The 15,926-nt window shown below is 36.0% G+C and overlaps 1 protein-coding gene across 6 annotated transcripts in view; it reads left to right on the top strand.

Annotated features, from left to right (window-relative positions):
* Nucleotides 1–15,926, top strand: part of SUPT3H (SPT3 homolog, SAGA and STAGA complex component) — a 347,771-nt gene that overhangs the window by 141,777 nt on the left and 190,068 nt on the right. The window lies entirely within an intron of this gene.

Here is a 15,926-nt window from a genome sequence, read left to right as displayed (position 1 = left end):
CACACACACACACACACACACACGATCTAGTTCCCTGAGTTGGGGTCGAACCTGGGCCCTGTGCATTACACACACACACACACACACACACACACACACACACACACACACACACACACACACACACACACACACACACACACACACACACACACGATCTAGTTCCCTGAGTTGGGGTCGAACCTGGGCCCTGTGCATTACACACACACACACACACACACACACACAGGATCTAGTTCCCGTGCTATCTTAGCCACTGGACCACTAAGGAAGTCCCTGTCATTATTTTTAAGAGAAAAAAAAATTCACCAGCTAATTGAATTTTCATTGAAAATGATTAGAAATTAAATTCCATTTACTTATGAGTATTCTCTGATCAAAACAGCAGAGACCAGGATATATGATGATGGCTCTTAAATTCTTTGTACTTGTATCTCAACTTGTACGTATTTTCAAATCATGTTTTCTTTTCATAGTACTGTAGAAATTAGGGTATTACAAAGTCACAGTAGAGAATTCTCTGAAAGTCCAGGGGTTAGGACTCAGTGCTTTCACTGCCATGGGCCTAGCTTCCCTCCTTGATCAGGAAACTAAAATGTTGCAAATAATGTGGAGTAGCTAAAAAAGAAAGCCACAGAATTACTTACACTTTTTAATCAAGAAAATTATATATTATTCTTTCAAGTTAGTAATTCCAAAAATCTTTCTCATCAAAAGTCAAAAAATTCATTATTCTATTATATATATTAGAGAAGTGCTGGATACTTTTTTATGTTGTGTATTTTATTTTCTCAAACTTGTTTCTGATCCTATCATGGACTTGGAGCATTACAAAAAACTTGCTTCTTGTCATGCTCATAAAATTGTTAATATTTTATTTGGATTGGTGAATGAGTACTGCAAAACTGCATTGATTTAAACATTTTTAGAAACAGAGATCCCAGAAATTTTTGAACTCGTGCTTTCTCATGCGAGAAGCCGAACAGAAAAGGGGGGAAAAAATGGAGATAGTGTTTTGAAATGTATGTCTGTCGTTGAGCCTGTGCCTTTAAATGTGGTAATAAATGTTATCCAAAGAAGTGTTTGCATCGAGCCTTTTGACCATTCTTGAACTCAGGAAGGATGCAACAGTTTTGTTAGTTAAAAAACTCTATACAAATGTTGAGGATGTCTGCGTGACATTAGGGGATTGAAATCATTTTGTCATCCTGTGATAAGAACAAGGCCAGGTGGCTCTATTCTGTGGCTTAGGATGTGGGTTTCTTCGGCTGAGCTAGTCTGGAGCATTGAGGGAAACAAGTTACATATGCAAAAGGAGCTGGTTTTTTTGTGGTCCATGTAGCTTGGTAGTGTAATTATTGGCCATGAGATCTGTTCTCTTGACCATTTTGTGACAAGCTATGTTCTGTTTTGCTTTTTTGGCTAGAGTGTAGCTGGGTCATGCTGAGGAATTATGAATATTTTGTTTACTCTCAGAAGTATTGTTTGGTTTTATTTTTATTATGTTTCAGTGTGAGATGAATTATTTGCTATAATGAATATTTTAAAAGTGAAAATTGGCCACTTCAGAGTAGAATGGCCTCTGATGGGTATTGAAGGCAATTTTTCCTGATGCTCTTCAGCAGAATGCCTCTTACTAGCCTCTAGCTAACTTCATTGCCCTAATGCGTGGTTGACCCTGGGATCTTAGTCTTGTTTATTAGTCTGTCTTTTATTTTGTTTCATTCATTGAAAAACAACATTCTCAATCACTTGTTTGTAACACAAAATCTCCTTACTCTTTATGAGAAATTAATGTCCTCTCCTCATCTTTGAACCTCCTTTTCCTTATCTACCTATCAAGCAGCACTTTGACTAGGTGTTTTGTCCTGTGGAGTTTCCTAGAGATACTCATAGTAAATAGGATGGATGTTGAATCCTAGGGGAATAAACAGTCGAGATTTCAAAGTCCCTCTGCGTTCTCAACGCATCCTTTTCCCTCCATCGCCATGCCTGAAATGCATCTGTTTAAGTTTTACATGCTGGGCTTTCATGTGTGATTCCAGTTAAGGACAGGATTCCAGCTGCTTAAAAAGGAGGAATCATTGGGCTAGAGAATCTTTATCGTCTTTTCTTTTCCTTTCTTTTTCATAGTTTCCTCATAATAAAGAGTCTGTTATTCCAAGATGATTCTTAATATGAAGATGAAATCAAATTGAATTTTCTATAAATTTCAATAATGTGATGGATATACTCTTCTATATCATGTCAACAACAAGTAGATGAATTATATAAAGGATTTTCAAATTTACAAGTCATTGTCTGAGTACATTTTGTATGCTGAAGGATGATTCATGGAAATACATGGTTAGACAGGGTGGGGTTATAGAAAAATCCCCGTCTCATGTTAGTAAGGAAAAAACTAAATCTAATGGAGAGAGTGAATTTTTGAAACTGTTGTAATTATGAAAGTATGGACTTGGCAACTCAAACAATATAGTACTTTGTAAATGTTTATCAATAAATTTTGACCTGTCTTTATTGTAATACAGATCTGCACAGTCATTTTCCATTTAATAGTGAATAATATATATATAGCTCCTATGAAGGTTTAATCACCAGTTTCTCTATATTCTGTTACTTAGTATGCTTTATTAAACTTGTTTAATGAACATGAGAAATATAGTGTGATGTCTGTCTCTTGGTCCCTGTTAAGTGACCAGTTCTGACTAGTTCTTTTGTCTCTATTAATGTCATAATTAAGAGCTAATGCTTTCAATAAATTTTACTGTATACCTTCCCTGCCACTGGGGCTACAGCTGTGAGCATGATGAAGTTTCTGCCTTCATGAAGCTTATCTTCTAGTCATAGAGGTAGATAGCAAATAAGTATATATATGATATATCTGATAGTGCTGAGTCCTAGGAAGAATAATGAAGCAGGCCAAAGGGATACAATATGATAGAAGTGACTACTTTCAGTATAGTGGCCAAGAAAGACCAATTTGAAAGGTGATATTTGAACAGAGATCTGAATGAAGTTATGCCAATATTTGGGGAAGGAGCAACTCCCGTCTGAGGGAATAGTGAATATAAAAGCCTTTAGGTAGGAACATGTTTTGATTGTTCAAGGAACAGTAAGATGACTGTTTGGTAAGAGAGAAGGAATAAAGTGGATAAGAGCCAAGAAACCAGACCTTGTGGACCATGGCCAGGAGTAGTGATTTTATTTAAATATATATATAATTATTATTATTTAATTGGAGGACTTTGATTAGGGGAGGAATGTGTTTGTTCTTAAAAGGCACACTCTAACTGTGGAGGAGGGCTTCCCTGGTGGCTGAGATGGTAGAGAATCTGCCTGCAATGAGGGGGATCTGGGTTTGATCCGTGGGTTGGGAAGGTTCCCTGGAAGAAGGCATGGCAGCCCACTCCAGTATTCTTGCCTGAAGAATCCCCATGGACAGAGGAGCCTGGCAGGTTACAGTCCATGGGATCATGAAGAATCAGACATGACTAACTAAGCACACACAACTGTGAAGGAAAGACATGAGATGAGACAAAGGTGTAAGCAGAAAAGCCAGATAGGTGGCTAGTGTAGGAGCCACGGCCGGAGATGACGGTAGCTTGGACCAGGGCAGTAGCTTTTGGAGATGTGAGAAGTGATCAATTTCTAGAAATGTTTTGAAGGTATCTGGCAATCTTTACTAACATATCAGATGTGGACCATAAGAAAAAAGTCAGAATTGATTCTAAGGCCTTTGGATTGAAGAATTGAATGAATGAATATGTATAGTCACAGCAGTTCATGTAAGAGAATTGGACGTTTAAGATGTTCACAGAGCATATCATGTGCTAACAGTTTGGGGTGAGTATATAAATGAAGGTGGGTGACCCCTGTAACTTAAGAGCTTTGACTTTGATATGAGCAAACTTAGATGCCACTGAGTTTCTGATTTAATGCAGAGTTCTGCTATAATGCAGCATATTCGTTGCTAAAAAGAACCATCGTGCTATGCAAAATCACACACGGAAAACCATAGGATTTATAAGAAAATGAGATTATAGCACAATACTCAGAGACTTGTCAGTGATATAGTGAAAAAGTTATAAATGTTAAAAGATTAATAAATAAATATTGCAATACATTTGACACTTAATATTGCAAAATATGTTACTCCCTTGTGGAAGCGATTGCAGGATTGTAAGTTCCTGTGAGTAATGGGAGGAAGCTGACTACAATCTAAAGGTGACATCAGATGTGAGTGGATGTGATTCACATCGCACATGGTGGGCTGGTAGCTGGTACAGAGATGTTTGCGGTGTGTGCTTTTGGTGTATTCCAGCCTGGCTCTGTGCCATGGGGTGAAAGGCAATGGGGTGCAGTTTTCTGTAGTTACTGTATGTTTCTTCTGAATGAACTTGCTTATAAGCAAATACGAAATGTAGTTATGCCCACATTGTTCCTTGCTATTTCAGTTGCATTGAAACACATTTACATTCTCAAAATAAGGGCTAAAGCAGAACAAACTGTATTGTCCAGTGATCTTTGACTCATTGCATAACCTCTCAGAGCCTTGATTTCCTCTGGGGCTTCCCAGGTGCCACTAGTGGTAAAGAATCCAACTGCCAATGCAGGAGATATGAGACCCGAGTTTGATCCCTGGGTTGGGAAGATCGCCCAGAGGAAGGCATGGCAATCCACTCCAGTACTCTTGCCTGGAGAATCCCATGGATAGACGAGCCTGGTGGGCTATAGTCCATGGGGTCGTAAAGAGTTGGACGCAACTGAAGCAGCTTAGCACGACATAGGTATAATAGTGTTGAACTTTTACAGGGTTTAGGAGAGGATTAAGTTAATGTATACATCTAAGTTTAGAATATGATATATGTTTGTTAAAAATGAAGCACTTTCCTATAAATTGCCCTGTATGAGGAAACTGAAAATATACAAATTCATGTTTTTGTGATTTTTATTTCTCTAGTTATGTATAGCCATAGGAGTATAGATTTAGCTGTTTATAGGTGAATCAAGGGCAGTGGTAAAGGACCGCCTGCCAATGCAGGAGATGCAAGAGATGCTGGTTCAGTCTCTGGGTCCAGAAGATCTCCTGTCCATGGGGATTCTCCGGGCAAGAATACTGGAGTGGGTTGCCATGCCCTCCTCCAGGGGATCTTCCCAACCCAGGGATCGAACCCAGGTTTCCCTCATTGTAGGCGGATTATTGCTTAATTTTCTCTATAATGATAAATTTCTTCATTAAAATAGCCTATCTTTCTGTTAGCTAACTGACATTATTTATTTCATCTTCTTTTGTCCTTTACTTCCATGGTCTTGGTTGAGCCTTAATCTTTCATCTGTAGTGTTATCGTAATGGAATTGGATTCTTTTGTCTTCTGCCTCTTGCCCTGTCCCTGGTACTGAGCTGTACTTCTTCCTACATTGCCCCAATTCATCCATCGTCCATATAGCTGACAAAGCAACAAAATGATCAGACCACTGCTTTGCTCAGAATTCTCTCCTCACCTTCAAGCCATCTCCCCCTGTGAACCATGTACTGCAGAAATCCTGGACAATCTAGTTCTTGGCCTGTTTTGTTGGAAGTTCTGGAGTGTATGTGTCTGTTCCATTCCCATCCAATCTTATGTATATCCCTCATACAGCAATTAAATTGTATAATTATTTTCCAATTTATGGCCTCATAGAAGTCTAACTAAGCCTTTTGTTTTCAGAGATTTTGATTTTTTGTTATCTCTTGGATCTAGCACATACTAGATGTTTGATAAGTATTAGGGAATTAAAATGAAGGAAAGAGGTAACAAACATGTAGCCAAATGTAAATTAAGATTTTAAAACTTGAACACCTGGGTTCCTTGTCAGTAAGTAACTCACTTCAACGTTTATCTTTCATTGTCTAACTTAACTTCTGATTCCTTTATTTTCTACAACCAGGGCAAAGTCTTTTAAATATTCTAGCAGTATAATGTAGTGGTTCAGTTCAGTTCAGTTCAGTTCAGTCACTCAGTCGTGTCCGACTCTTTGCGACCGCATGAATCACAGAACGCCAGGCCTCCCTGTCCATCACCAACTCCCAGAGTCCACCCAAACCCATGTCCATTGAGTCAGTGATGCCATCCAACCATCTCATCCTCTGTCATCCCCTTCTCCTCCTGCCTTCAATCTTTCCCAGCATCAGGGTCTTTTCAAATGAGTCAGCTGTTCACATCAGGTTGATTTCTCATAGCTGGATAATACTCCTTTGTGATATATATACTATATCTTTATTCATTCAACCATTGACAGACAGTTTGTTTTCATATCTTGGCTATTGTGAATAATAAAGAGTAAACATGGGAGTACAGATATCTCTTCAAGATCCTGTTTTCATCTCCTTTGGATATATATCCAAGCATGCGATTAATGGATCATATGCTGGTTCTGTTTTTGATTTTGGAGGAATCTTTATACTATATTCCACAGTGGCGGCACCAATTTACATTCTCACCAATAGTGTACTAGGATTCTTTTTTCTCTATACTTTTGCCAACACTTTTTATATCTTGTCTGCTTGATGATGCCATTCTAACAGATGTGAGGTGATATCTCATTATGGCTTTGATTTGCATTCTTTGATCATTACTAATACTAAGCATCTTGGTGTGTACCTGTTGGCTGTGTGTCTTCTCTGGGGCCAAATATTTATTAAGTTTCTTTGTTCTTTATAAAAATCATCATGGGTTTTTTTTTTTTTAATTGTACACATTCTATATATCAGTATATCTGGATATTAACCCCTTATGTGATAAATGATTTGTAACTATTTTCTTTCATTCTGTAGGTTTCCTTTTCACTTTTTTACTTTTATTATTTCTTATAAGGCAGATTTGGTAGCAACACATTCTCTCAGTTTTTGTTTATCAAGATTTATCTATGAAAAATGGTTTTACTGGCTATAGAAATCTTGATTGATGATTTTTTTTCTTTTAGAACGTTAAACATGTCATTCCATTGCTTCTCGGCATCATTTTTTGTTTGTTTTTAATGAGAAATCAGCTCTTAATATCATATGGAACTAGTCATTTCTATTTTGGTACTTTTAAGATTTTCTCTGTCTTTGACATATAAAATGTATAGCTATGAATCTCTGGGTTTATCCTGTGTGGAGTTTGTTGAGATTGGTTCTATTGGTTAATGTTTTTCATCAAATTTGGTTTTCAGCCATTATTTCTTTAAATATTTTTGTTTTCTTTTTCTCTAACAACTTCTGGTACTCTTTTTAATACTTAAAGTAGTATACTTTATGTTCTCAGGTTTTGTTAATTTTTTTATCAATCATTGTTTCCTTTGTTTTTCAGAATGGGTACTTTCTGTAGGTCTAGTTCAAAGTCACTGATTTTTTTCTTTTGAATGCTCAGATCTGCTGTTGAATCCTTCCAGTGTATTCTTCGTTTCAGTTATTATACTCATCAGCACCAGAAATTCCATTGTTTATTAAGTAATATTTTTTTATAATTTCTATTTAGTAAATCATTGTTGTCATACTTTCCTTTATTTCTTTAAACATGGTGACAGTGCTTAGTTCTATACATGTATTTAAAATAGGTGCTTTGAAATCTTTATCTCTTAAGCCCAACATTTAGAGGTAGCGTCAGTTGATTTTTTTTTTTTTTCCCTGAGTCAGTAGGTTATACTTCCTTGTTTCTTTGTGTGCCTTATAATTTCTTTTTGTTGAATTCTGGACATTTTAGATAATATTTCATAGCAGTTTTAGAACCTGGGTTTTCTCCTGAGATTTGTTGTTCTTTGCTTGTGTATTTGGTAATTATTTAGACTGAATCTCCACCCAAACTGTGTGGCCACTGATCTCTCTGTTTAACTTTTTTTTTTTTCTCCAACTCTCTTTATTTTTAAGCCTGGCTTCCTAAACGTTTTCCTCCGTTTCTACTTAGCTGCTTCTTCACTCAGCTCCTGGTCAGAAATTGTACTCAAATAGTTTGAGCTAGTAAGGCTTCCCCTGTCTAGTTTTGGATCTTTGTGCAGTTTGGAGGGTATGTTCAGTGTTCGTGCTGTTTTTAAGTTTCTCCTGGCTTTGGTATTCTGCTGGGTTCTTTTGTCTCCTCTGTGTCTTAGCTCAGGTTCTGTTTACTGAAGGTGTGTGAGTGGCTTACCCCTTCCCACTCTCTGCTCTACATATATCGACCTCATCAGTGCAGGATACTTGTTGCTCTCATCAAGCTGTCTCACCTCCCAAACCTACCTATTAAATTCCTGGCTTGACTGCCAGTCTGTTGATTGATTACCTGAAAAATAACAATACTTCAGACTAGGGGAGAGTGGCCTTCGTGTGCCACTAAGATCACCATTTTCACTAACAATGTTGTAGATCAAGTGAGATCCTCTTCAATAGCAGCAGCTGAATTTCCAATTACTTACCTTGTTTTGCCCTAGTTGAACTACTGCATATAGAGAGCTGAGAGTTTGTCAGAAGACTCAGGAAGATCACCTTGTGCTTTTCTTATGCTTTTCTTACTCATTAGTGCAGTGATTTTTATGAACAGCCACATCTCAATCTGTTGTAAGCTTGTGGTTTTTTCTGAATGCTGAAATGGTTTTGACACTTATGTTAAGCTGTATAGTTTGGGGGAGATGGCAGAAGACTTGTTGCTCTCATATCATGCAGGAGTGAATCCCCATTAGCATTTTAACTAAGTATGTGGTGCAGTTCATTTTCAGACTTAAAATGATTCAAATATGATAGGTAATCAGAAATTTAGGTTTGTGTGGCTTTCCTCTCCTGCTCTCCAAATATTCTATATTGGAAGGAAAATTTCCACTAGGGAAGGGAAAGACTATTAATTTACATTTCAAAACACTTTTTGAAGTTAGGACTGCAGGAGACTATCTGGGTTGAGGATCTGAGCAAGTTATATGGAGTATTAGTAAGAAAAAAAGGAATTTATTTCAAATCATTTGTTCCTCAAGTTTAGAACTTCTGCACTGCCTCCTCAACCTAAGCGAGTCTTGCAGCCTGAGCAGTGAAGTAGAATGGGGCTGAAAGTAAGCAGATGAAGATTATAACCACTAACTGTGTGTGTGTGTTTACTGTTAGGAGACTGCACCCCCTCACCCTTCTATTATTCATGAGACTTTTGCTTCTAAGTCTTACTTTTCTTTTTTGTAAAGAGATGATAACAGTCATAACATTTTTTTCCCAACTTTTCTTAGGACTGAATTACAGTGTTTCTATTGCTATAGTTTTATTAATTTCTCAACTGATACGTCTCTAGGCAGTGTTGAATAATTTTGAAAAGCAAAGAAAATTCCCGTAAGAAAGGAATTGTTTCCTAAATTTACTTGTATGAATTCAGATGCATTATTTAAATTCCATCCTAAAGTTTATTTTTGTGAATTCAGATAAGTCACTCTGCATTGTTGTTCACTCGCCCTGTCATGCCCGACTCTTAGCGACTCCATGGGTTGCAGCATACCAGGCCTCTCTGTCCCTCACCATCTCCTAGAGCTTGCCCAAGTTCATGTCCATTGCATCAGTACTGCCATCCAACCATCTCATCCCCTGATGCCCTCTTCTCCTTCTGCCCTCAATCTTTCCCAGCATCAGGGACTTTTGCAATGAGTTGGCTGTTTGCATCAGGTATCAGGGTGTTCCAAAGCATAGGGTGCCAGTACATTTGGATTTGTTTTCTTTTTCCCCCATGAACAGTCACCAATGACAAATGAAATGCTAATCTGATAAGTCTTTTGTAGAATTACAGCAATTTTCAACCAACACTTTTTTCCAGATAATATAATATATAAAGTCCATTGGTCTCAGGAAAGGTCCAGTGGTCAAAGAGAAATGTAAGAAAGAAAGAAGAAAAAAAGAGAGTTCTTTTTCTGTCCTGCTCTGTTCTGTCACTTATTTCCTTCGTTGGACTTTGGAGTAGGCAATCAGGCATTAGGGTAAACATTTGAAGTAGATGAGCTCCATGGCTTTTTTCCTGCTTTTGTTCCTGTTTAGTATGGAGACAGACGTGGAGCCATTTGAAGTCATCTTTTGAAGCAATTTTGAATGGGAAAATAGAATTGAAAAAGGCCTTACTATTATCTGACAGTCTGTTTGTATATCAAAGTTAATGAGAGGTTTGCAAACAGTCTGAAGAGGCAAAACTTCCTACCTCTCAGTTTGGGCTGCTTCCATAGAATACAGAGATCCAATTTTAGAGGAGATTTGAAATTGCCAGTACCTAGGACTGGAAAATAAATCCAACATTGTTCCAACCAGCCTGAAATGTCTGGTCACTGTAATTACGATGAAATAATACTTAACTAAAGCTGTAATTTACTTGTTCTTCTCTATTTCACATTGCTTCTTGGGAATTATATTTATTCTGTATGCTTAGCTAAATTGCAATTGTTAAAAAGTAATGAGTTAAGAATGGTATTTGATTTTGTTCTTTGCCCATAGTTTTACCTTGACATTTAGATCTTCCAACAATCTGAAAATATTTTTATAAGTGATGTATGGTTACGAGCTAACTCCTTTTTTCTCCCAAGTTGCTAGTTTATTAGTACCACTAATTGAATTATCCATTCTTTCCTCATTGATTTGAGAATACATGTATTATTCTTATATATACATGGTGATATTGTTGCATTCCATTTCCTTTCATTTATTTATTCATTCATTCACTGAGCAACTAGGTCTTGAGTACCTACTGTGTATCAGGTGATATGTTGCAAAGTAGGATACCTTTGCAGTTGAGGCAGGCATTCAATAAATGTAAAGTTGCCAGTGTTAGAAGTGTGGCAAAGGAGAGAGATGATTAATGCCATGAAAGGTTACTACAAAACTTTTACCTATTTCTGAATGTTACACTGTTTTAAGTATACTGTATTTTGATATAAGATAGTCCCTTCCTCATTAATCTATTTCAAATTCTCTTAGGGTGGTTTTATGCATTTTACTTCCTTTTGAAATTATATTGAATTTATGGATTAGCTTTGTGAAAATCAACATCTTTATAATAAATAGCCTTTATATCTGAAAGTATATGTTATGTATCTTTAATTTGTTACTGTGGTAAAATCCATATAACATAAAGTTTGCCATTTTAGCCATTTTTAAGTATGCAGTTCAGTGATATTAAATACATTCACATTATTGTGTAACCATCACCACCATCTACCCACATGACTCTCTTCATTTTGTAAAACTGTAACTCTGTACCCAAAGAGTGACAGCTCCATTCTCCCCTCCCCCGACCCTGCTACCTACCATTATACTTTCTGTGTTTATGATGATTTTGACTACTGAGTTGTTCATAAAAATATTTGTAGTATTTGTCTTTTTTACATCTGGCTTATTTCATTAGCATAATGTCCTTAAAGTTAATTCATGTTAGCATACTATAGAATTTCCCTGCTTTTTTTAAAAGTTGAATAACATTCCATTTTATGTACATACCATATTTCACTTATCCATTCATTTGTAGATGGACAGTTGGTTTGTTTCCATATTTCAGCTAGTGTGGATGATGCTTTTATGAACATAGGCATACAAATGTCTATTTGAGACCCTGCTTTCAGTTCTTTTGGGATTATACCCAGAAGTGGAATTACTCAATTATGTAATAATTCTGTTTTTAATTTTTTGAGGACACAATACAGTTTTCCATAGTGGCTCTACCATTTTACATATCTGCCAATGGTGTACATTGTTTTAAGTCTTATGTTTAAGTTCTTGATCCATTTTTAAGTTAATTTTTTTGTATATGGTTTAAGGATGTGCCTTTATGCCTTACCATATGAATATCCAGCTTTTCCAGTATCGTTTGTTGAAAGACTGCTGTTTCCCCATAGAGTGGTCTTGATACCTTTATTGAATTTACTGTATATGTGAGGATTTATTTCTGGATTGTCTAGTCTATTCCATTGGTCTGATGTGTTTTTTCCTATGCTAGTTCCACACTGCTTTGATTCCTGTAGCTTTGCAATAAGTTTTGAAATCAGGAGTCCTCCCCTTTTATTCTTTTTCAAGATTATTTTGGCTGTTTAGGGCCTCTGAAGAGTCCATACAATTTTTAGAATGGGTTTTTCTATTTCTACATAAAAACATTAGAATTTTGTAGGGATTGTATTTAAAGTAGGTCATTTTAGGTGTTATTGACATTTTAATAATACAGTAAGTAATGAGTTCCATTCCAAGAGGGTGTTCGTAAGTCCAATTCGTTCCTAATTCCGACAAAGTTAGTCTAGGTACCAAACTAACATGATTGTCTATATAGTACTATACTGTAATGAGTTTATAATACTTTTCATACATAATGCATAAAAACAAAAAATAAGCATTTAAATCTTACAGTACAGCACCTTGGAAAGCACAGCAGTATGGTACAACCGCTGGCAGGCAGGCACTGGTGTTGGCAAACAGGCAAGGAGAGTTACTGACGGGGTTTCCATTGTGCAGGTCTTTAATTTGCTTGCTTAAGATAATTCCTCAGCATTCTATTCTTTTTGAGACTGTTATAAATGGAAATGATTTTATAATTTCCTTTTCAGATTATTTTTCTTTATGTATAGGAATGCCCTTGTGGCTCAGATGGTAAAGAATCTGCCTACAATTTAGGAGACCCAGGTTTGATCCCTGAGTCAGGAAGATCCCCCTGAGAAGTAAATGACTACCCCCTCCAGTATTCTCACCTGAAGAATTCAGTGGAGAGAGGAGCCTGGCGGGCTACACTCAGTGGGGTCAGAAAGAGTCAGACATGACCAAGCAGCCAACACACACACACGCACACACATACACACACACGGAAATGCACCTGATTTTTGTCTTGTTACTTCACACACACACACACACACACAGAGAAATGCACCTGATTTTTGTACACTGACTTTGTGTCTTCATTGAATTCATTTATTAGTTCTAACAGGTTCTTTTTGAAATCTTTAGTGTTTTCTACATATAAACTCATACCATTTATAAAAAGATACAGTTTTATTTCTTCCTTTCCAATTAGGATGCCTTTCTTGTCTTTTTCTTGCATAGTAGCTCTTACTAGAACTTCTAGTACTACGTTGAATAGAAAGGTGAAAGTGACATCCTTGCCTTATTCTTGGTCTTTGATTAAATGCTTTCAGTCTTTCACCATTGAGTAGATGCTTGTTGTGTGTTTTTTCACATTGGATTTTATTATGTTGAGTGTTTTTATCCTATTAGTGAATTTTGTCAAGTACTTTTTTCTTTTTGCGTAAGTTGAGATTGTCATGTGTTTTTATTTTTCCTTTCATACTGTTGATATAGCATGTTACGTTGATTGATTTTTCTTTGTTGAACTTTATAGTATTCCGGCAATAAATCCCACTTGGTCATGATGTATATAATTCTTTATATGCTGCTGAAATCTATTTGCTTCTATTTTGGGGAGGAAGATCTTTGCAAACAATGTTCATATGGGATATTGGTCTGTAGTTTCCTTTTTTTGTAGTGTCTTTATCAGGGTAATGCTGGCCTCATAAAACAAGTTAAAAGTGTTTCTTTTTCTTTATGGAAAAGTTGTGATAAGGTTTAGTGTTAGTTCTTATCAGGACTTTTCTTTGTTGGGAGATTTTTGATTAATTTTTCAATATCCTTACTAGTTACAGGTCTGTTCACATTTTCTTTTCATCATGATTTACCCTTCATAGGTTTTATGTTTTTAGGAAGTGTTTCATTTCATTTACGTTATCCAATTTATTGGCATACTATTCTTAGTATCTTCTTATAATCCTTGTTATTTCTTTGGAATTTGTAGCACTGTCTCCACTTTTCTTTCTGATTTTAGTAATTTCAGTCCTCTCTCTCTCTCTCTCTTCTGAGTCTGTCTACTTTCAACGCTTTCAGTTTTCTTGATTTTCTTTTCTTTTTTTTTTTAAGAACCAACTTTTGGTTTCATTGACTTTGTAAAAAATGTTATTCTGTTTTTGGGTATGCCGAGTCTTCATTGCTGCAGGGCTTTTTTTGGTTATGGGGGCGGATCCTATTCTCGAGTTGCGGCGCGTGGACTCCTCACTGCAGCGGCTCCTCTTGTGGAGTGGGGGCTATAGGGCACGTGGGACTCAGTAGTTGTGGCCCGCAGGCTTAGCTGCCCCACAGCTTGTGAGGTCTTCCAGGGCCAGGGATCAAACCCGCGTCTCCTGCATTGGCAAATGGAGCCGCCAGGGAACCCACCTTGTTACCTTTGCTTTTGTATTCTCTGTTTTATTATTTTCTGCTTTAAATTTTATTATTTCCCTCTTTCTGCTGGTTTGAGATTTAGTTTGTCCTTTTTCTAGTTACTGAAGTTGTAAAGGGAGGCTATTGATTTGAGATCTTTCTTGCTTTTAGTATAGGCATTTATAGCTATAAATTTACCTTTTAGCATTGTTTTTGATGCCTACTCCATTAGACTGATACCCAAACCAACATATGTTAAGAAAACTGGAAATCACTCTCTCTCCTGAACGTGAGATGCAAAGATTATTAGGTAAATGTCAGCAGATCTAATCCAGCAATATACATGTAAAGACTATAAAGAATTTATCCGAACAATGCATATTTGTTGCAACATTAAGAAAATATATTGATATATTTCTCTATATTAATACTACATGTGGTAAAAACCATAATCATTTTAATAGATATAAGAAAAAAGATACTATAAATGGAAATATGCTTAAATTGATAAAGATTATCTATGAAAACTGCATGTATCATAGTTCATATATTAGAACATTTTCCGTGTAAGATCAAGAACACAGGCATGATGTTTTTCTCTTGCTACTTCTATTTGATGTAATACTGAGTGTCTTAGTGCAGGAAGGCAACTGAAGATAAAAGAAATATTCTAATTGAGAAGAAAGTAAAATTGTTTTTATTCACAAATTATATAATCTTATATATAGAAAATGCTAAAGAATGATTATAATAATAGTTTAAAGACTACTGGAAACTAAGAAAAGACTGTATTAAGATCACAGGGTATACAGTTAAGAAATGAAAATTTATATATTTTTATAATCTAGCAGTATAGAATCAGTAAATGAAATTTCTTGTTTATAATAGCCAAGATGTGGAAGCAATCTGAATGACCATTGATAGATGAATGGATAAAGACATACATACAGTTATATTAGTATTCAGTCTTAAAAATAAAGGAAATCCTTCCATTTGCAACAATACGGTTGAACCTGGAGGACATTATGCTATGTGAAATAATCCAGGCACAGAAAGACAAATACTACATTATACTACTTATATGAAGAATCTAAAACAGTTGGACTCATAGACCTAGAAAGTTGAAAGTGATTGCCAGGGACTGGCAGGAGAGAAAAACATGGAGGTATTATCAAATAGTACAAAATTTCTATTATAAAAATAATTTTTAGAGATCTACTATATAACATAGTGCCTATAGTTAATAATACTGCACTGTATGCTTAAAATTTTTCTAAAAGGATAGATCTTATTTTATGTGTTCTTGTCATCAAAAAAAGTAAGAAAAAGACAGGAGGAAACTTTCAGAGATAATGTGTATGTTTATGGCATAGATTGTGGGAATGGTTTCCCTGACATGAATATATACTTATCTCTAGTTCATCGAGTTGAATGAATTAAATATGTATAGATTTTTTTAATATAAGTCATATCTCAGTAAAGTGGTTTTAAAAGCAAAGTTCAAAATGTAGCCCATTTATAATAGCATTAAGATCATACAATAGAAATAAATTCAAAATATGACAGATCTATACAGTTACAATTACAAAATATTTCTGAGCAAAAAAAAGACAAAGTAATGAAGACTTACACCCCTTCAATTTATTGTCAGTTCAGTTCAGTTCAGTCACTCAGTCATGTCTGACTCTTTGCGACCCCATGAACCGCAGCATACCAGGCCTTCCTGTCCATCACCAACTCCCGGAGATTACCC

The sequence above is a fragment of the Cervus canadensis genome, chromosome 28, assembly GCF_019320065.1.
Source record: "Cervus canadensis isolate Bull #8, Minnesota chromosome 28, ASM1932006v1, whole genome shotgun sequence".
Taxonomy (NCBI): Eukaryota; Metazoa; Chordata; class Mammalia; order Artiodactyla; family Cervidae; genus Cervus; species Cervus canadensis.
Note: the sequence above shows the minus strand (reverse complement) of the source record. Positions and strands in the feature narration are given on the sequence as shown.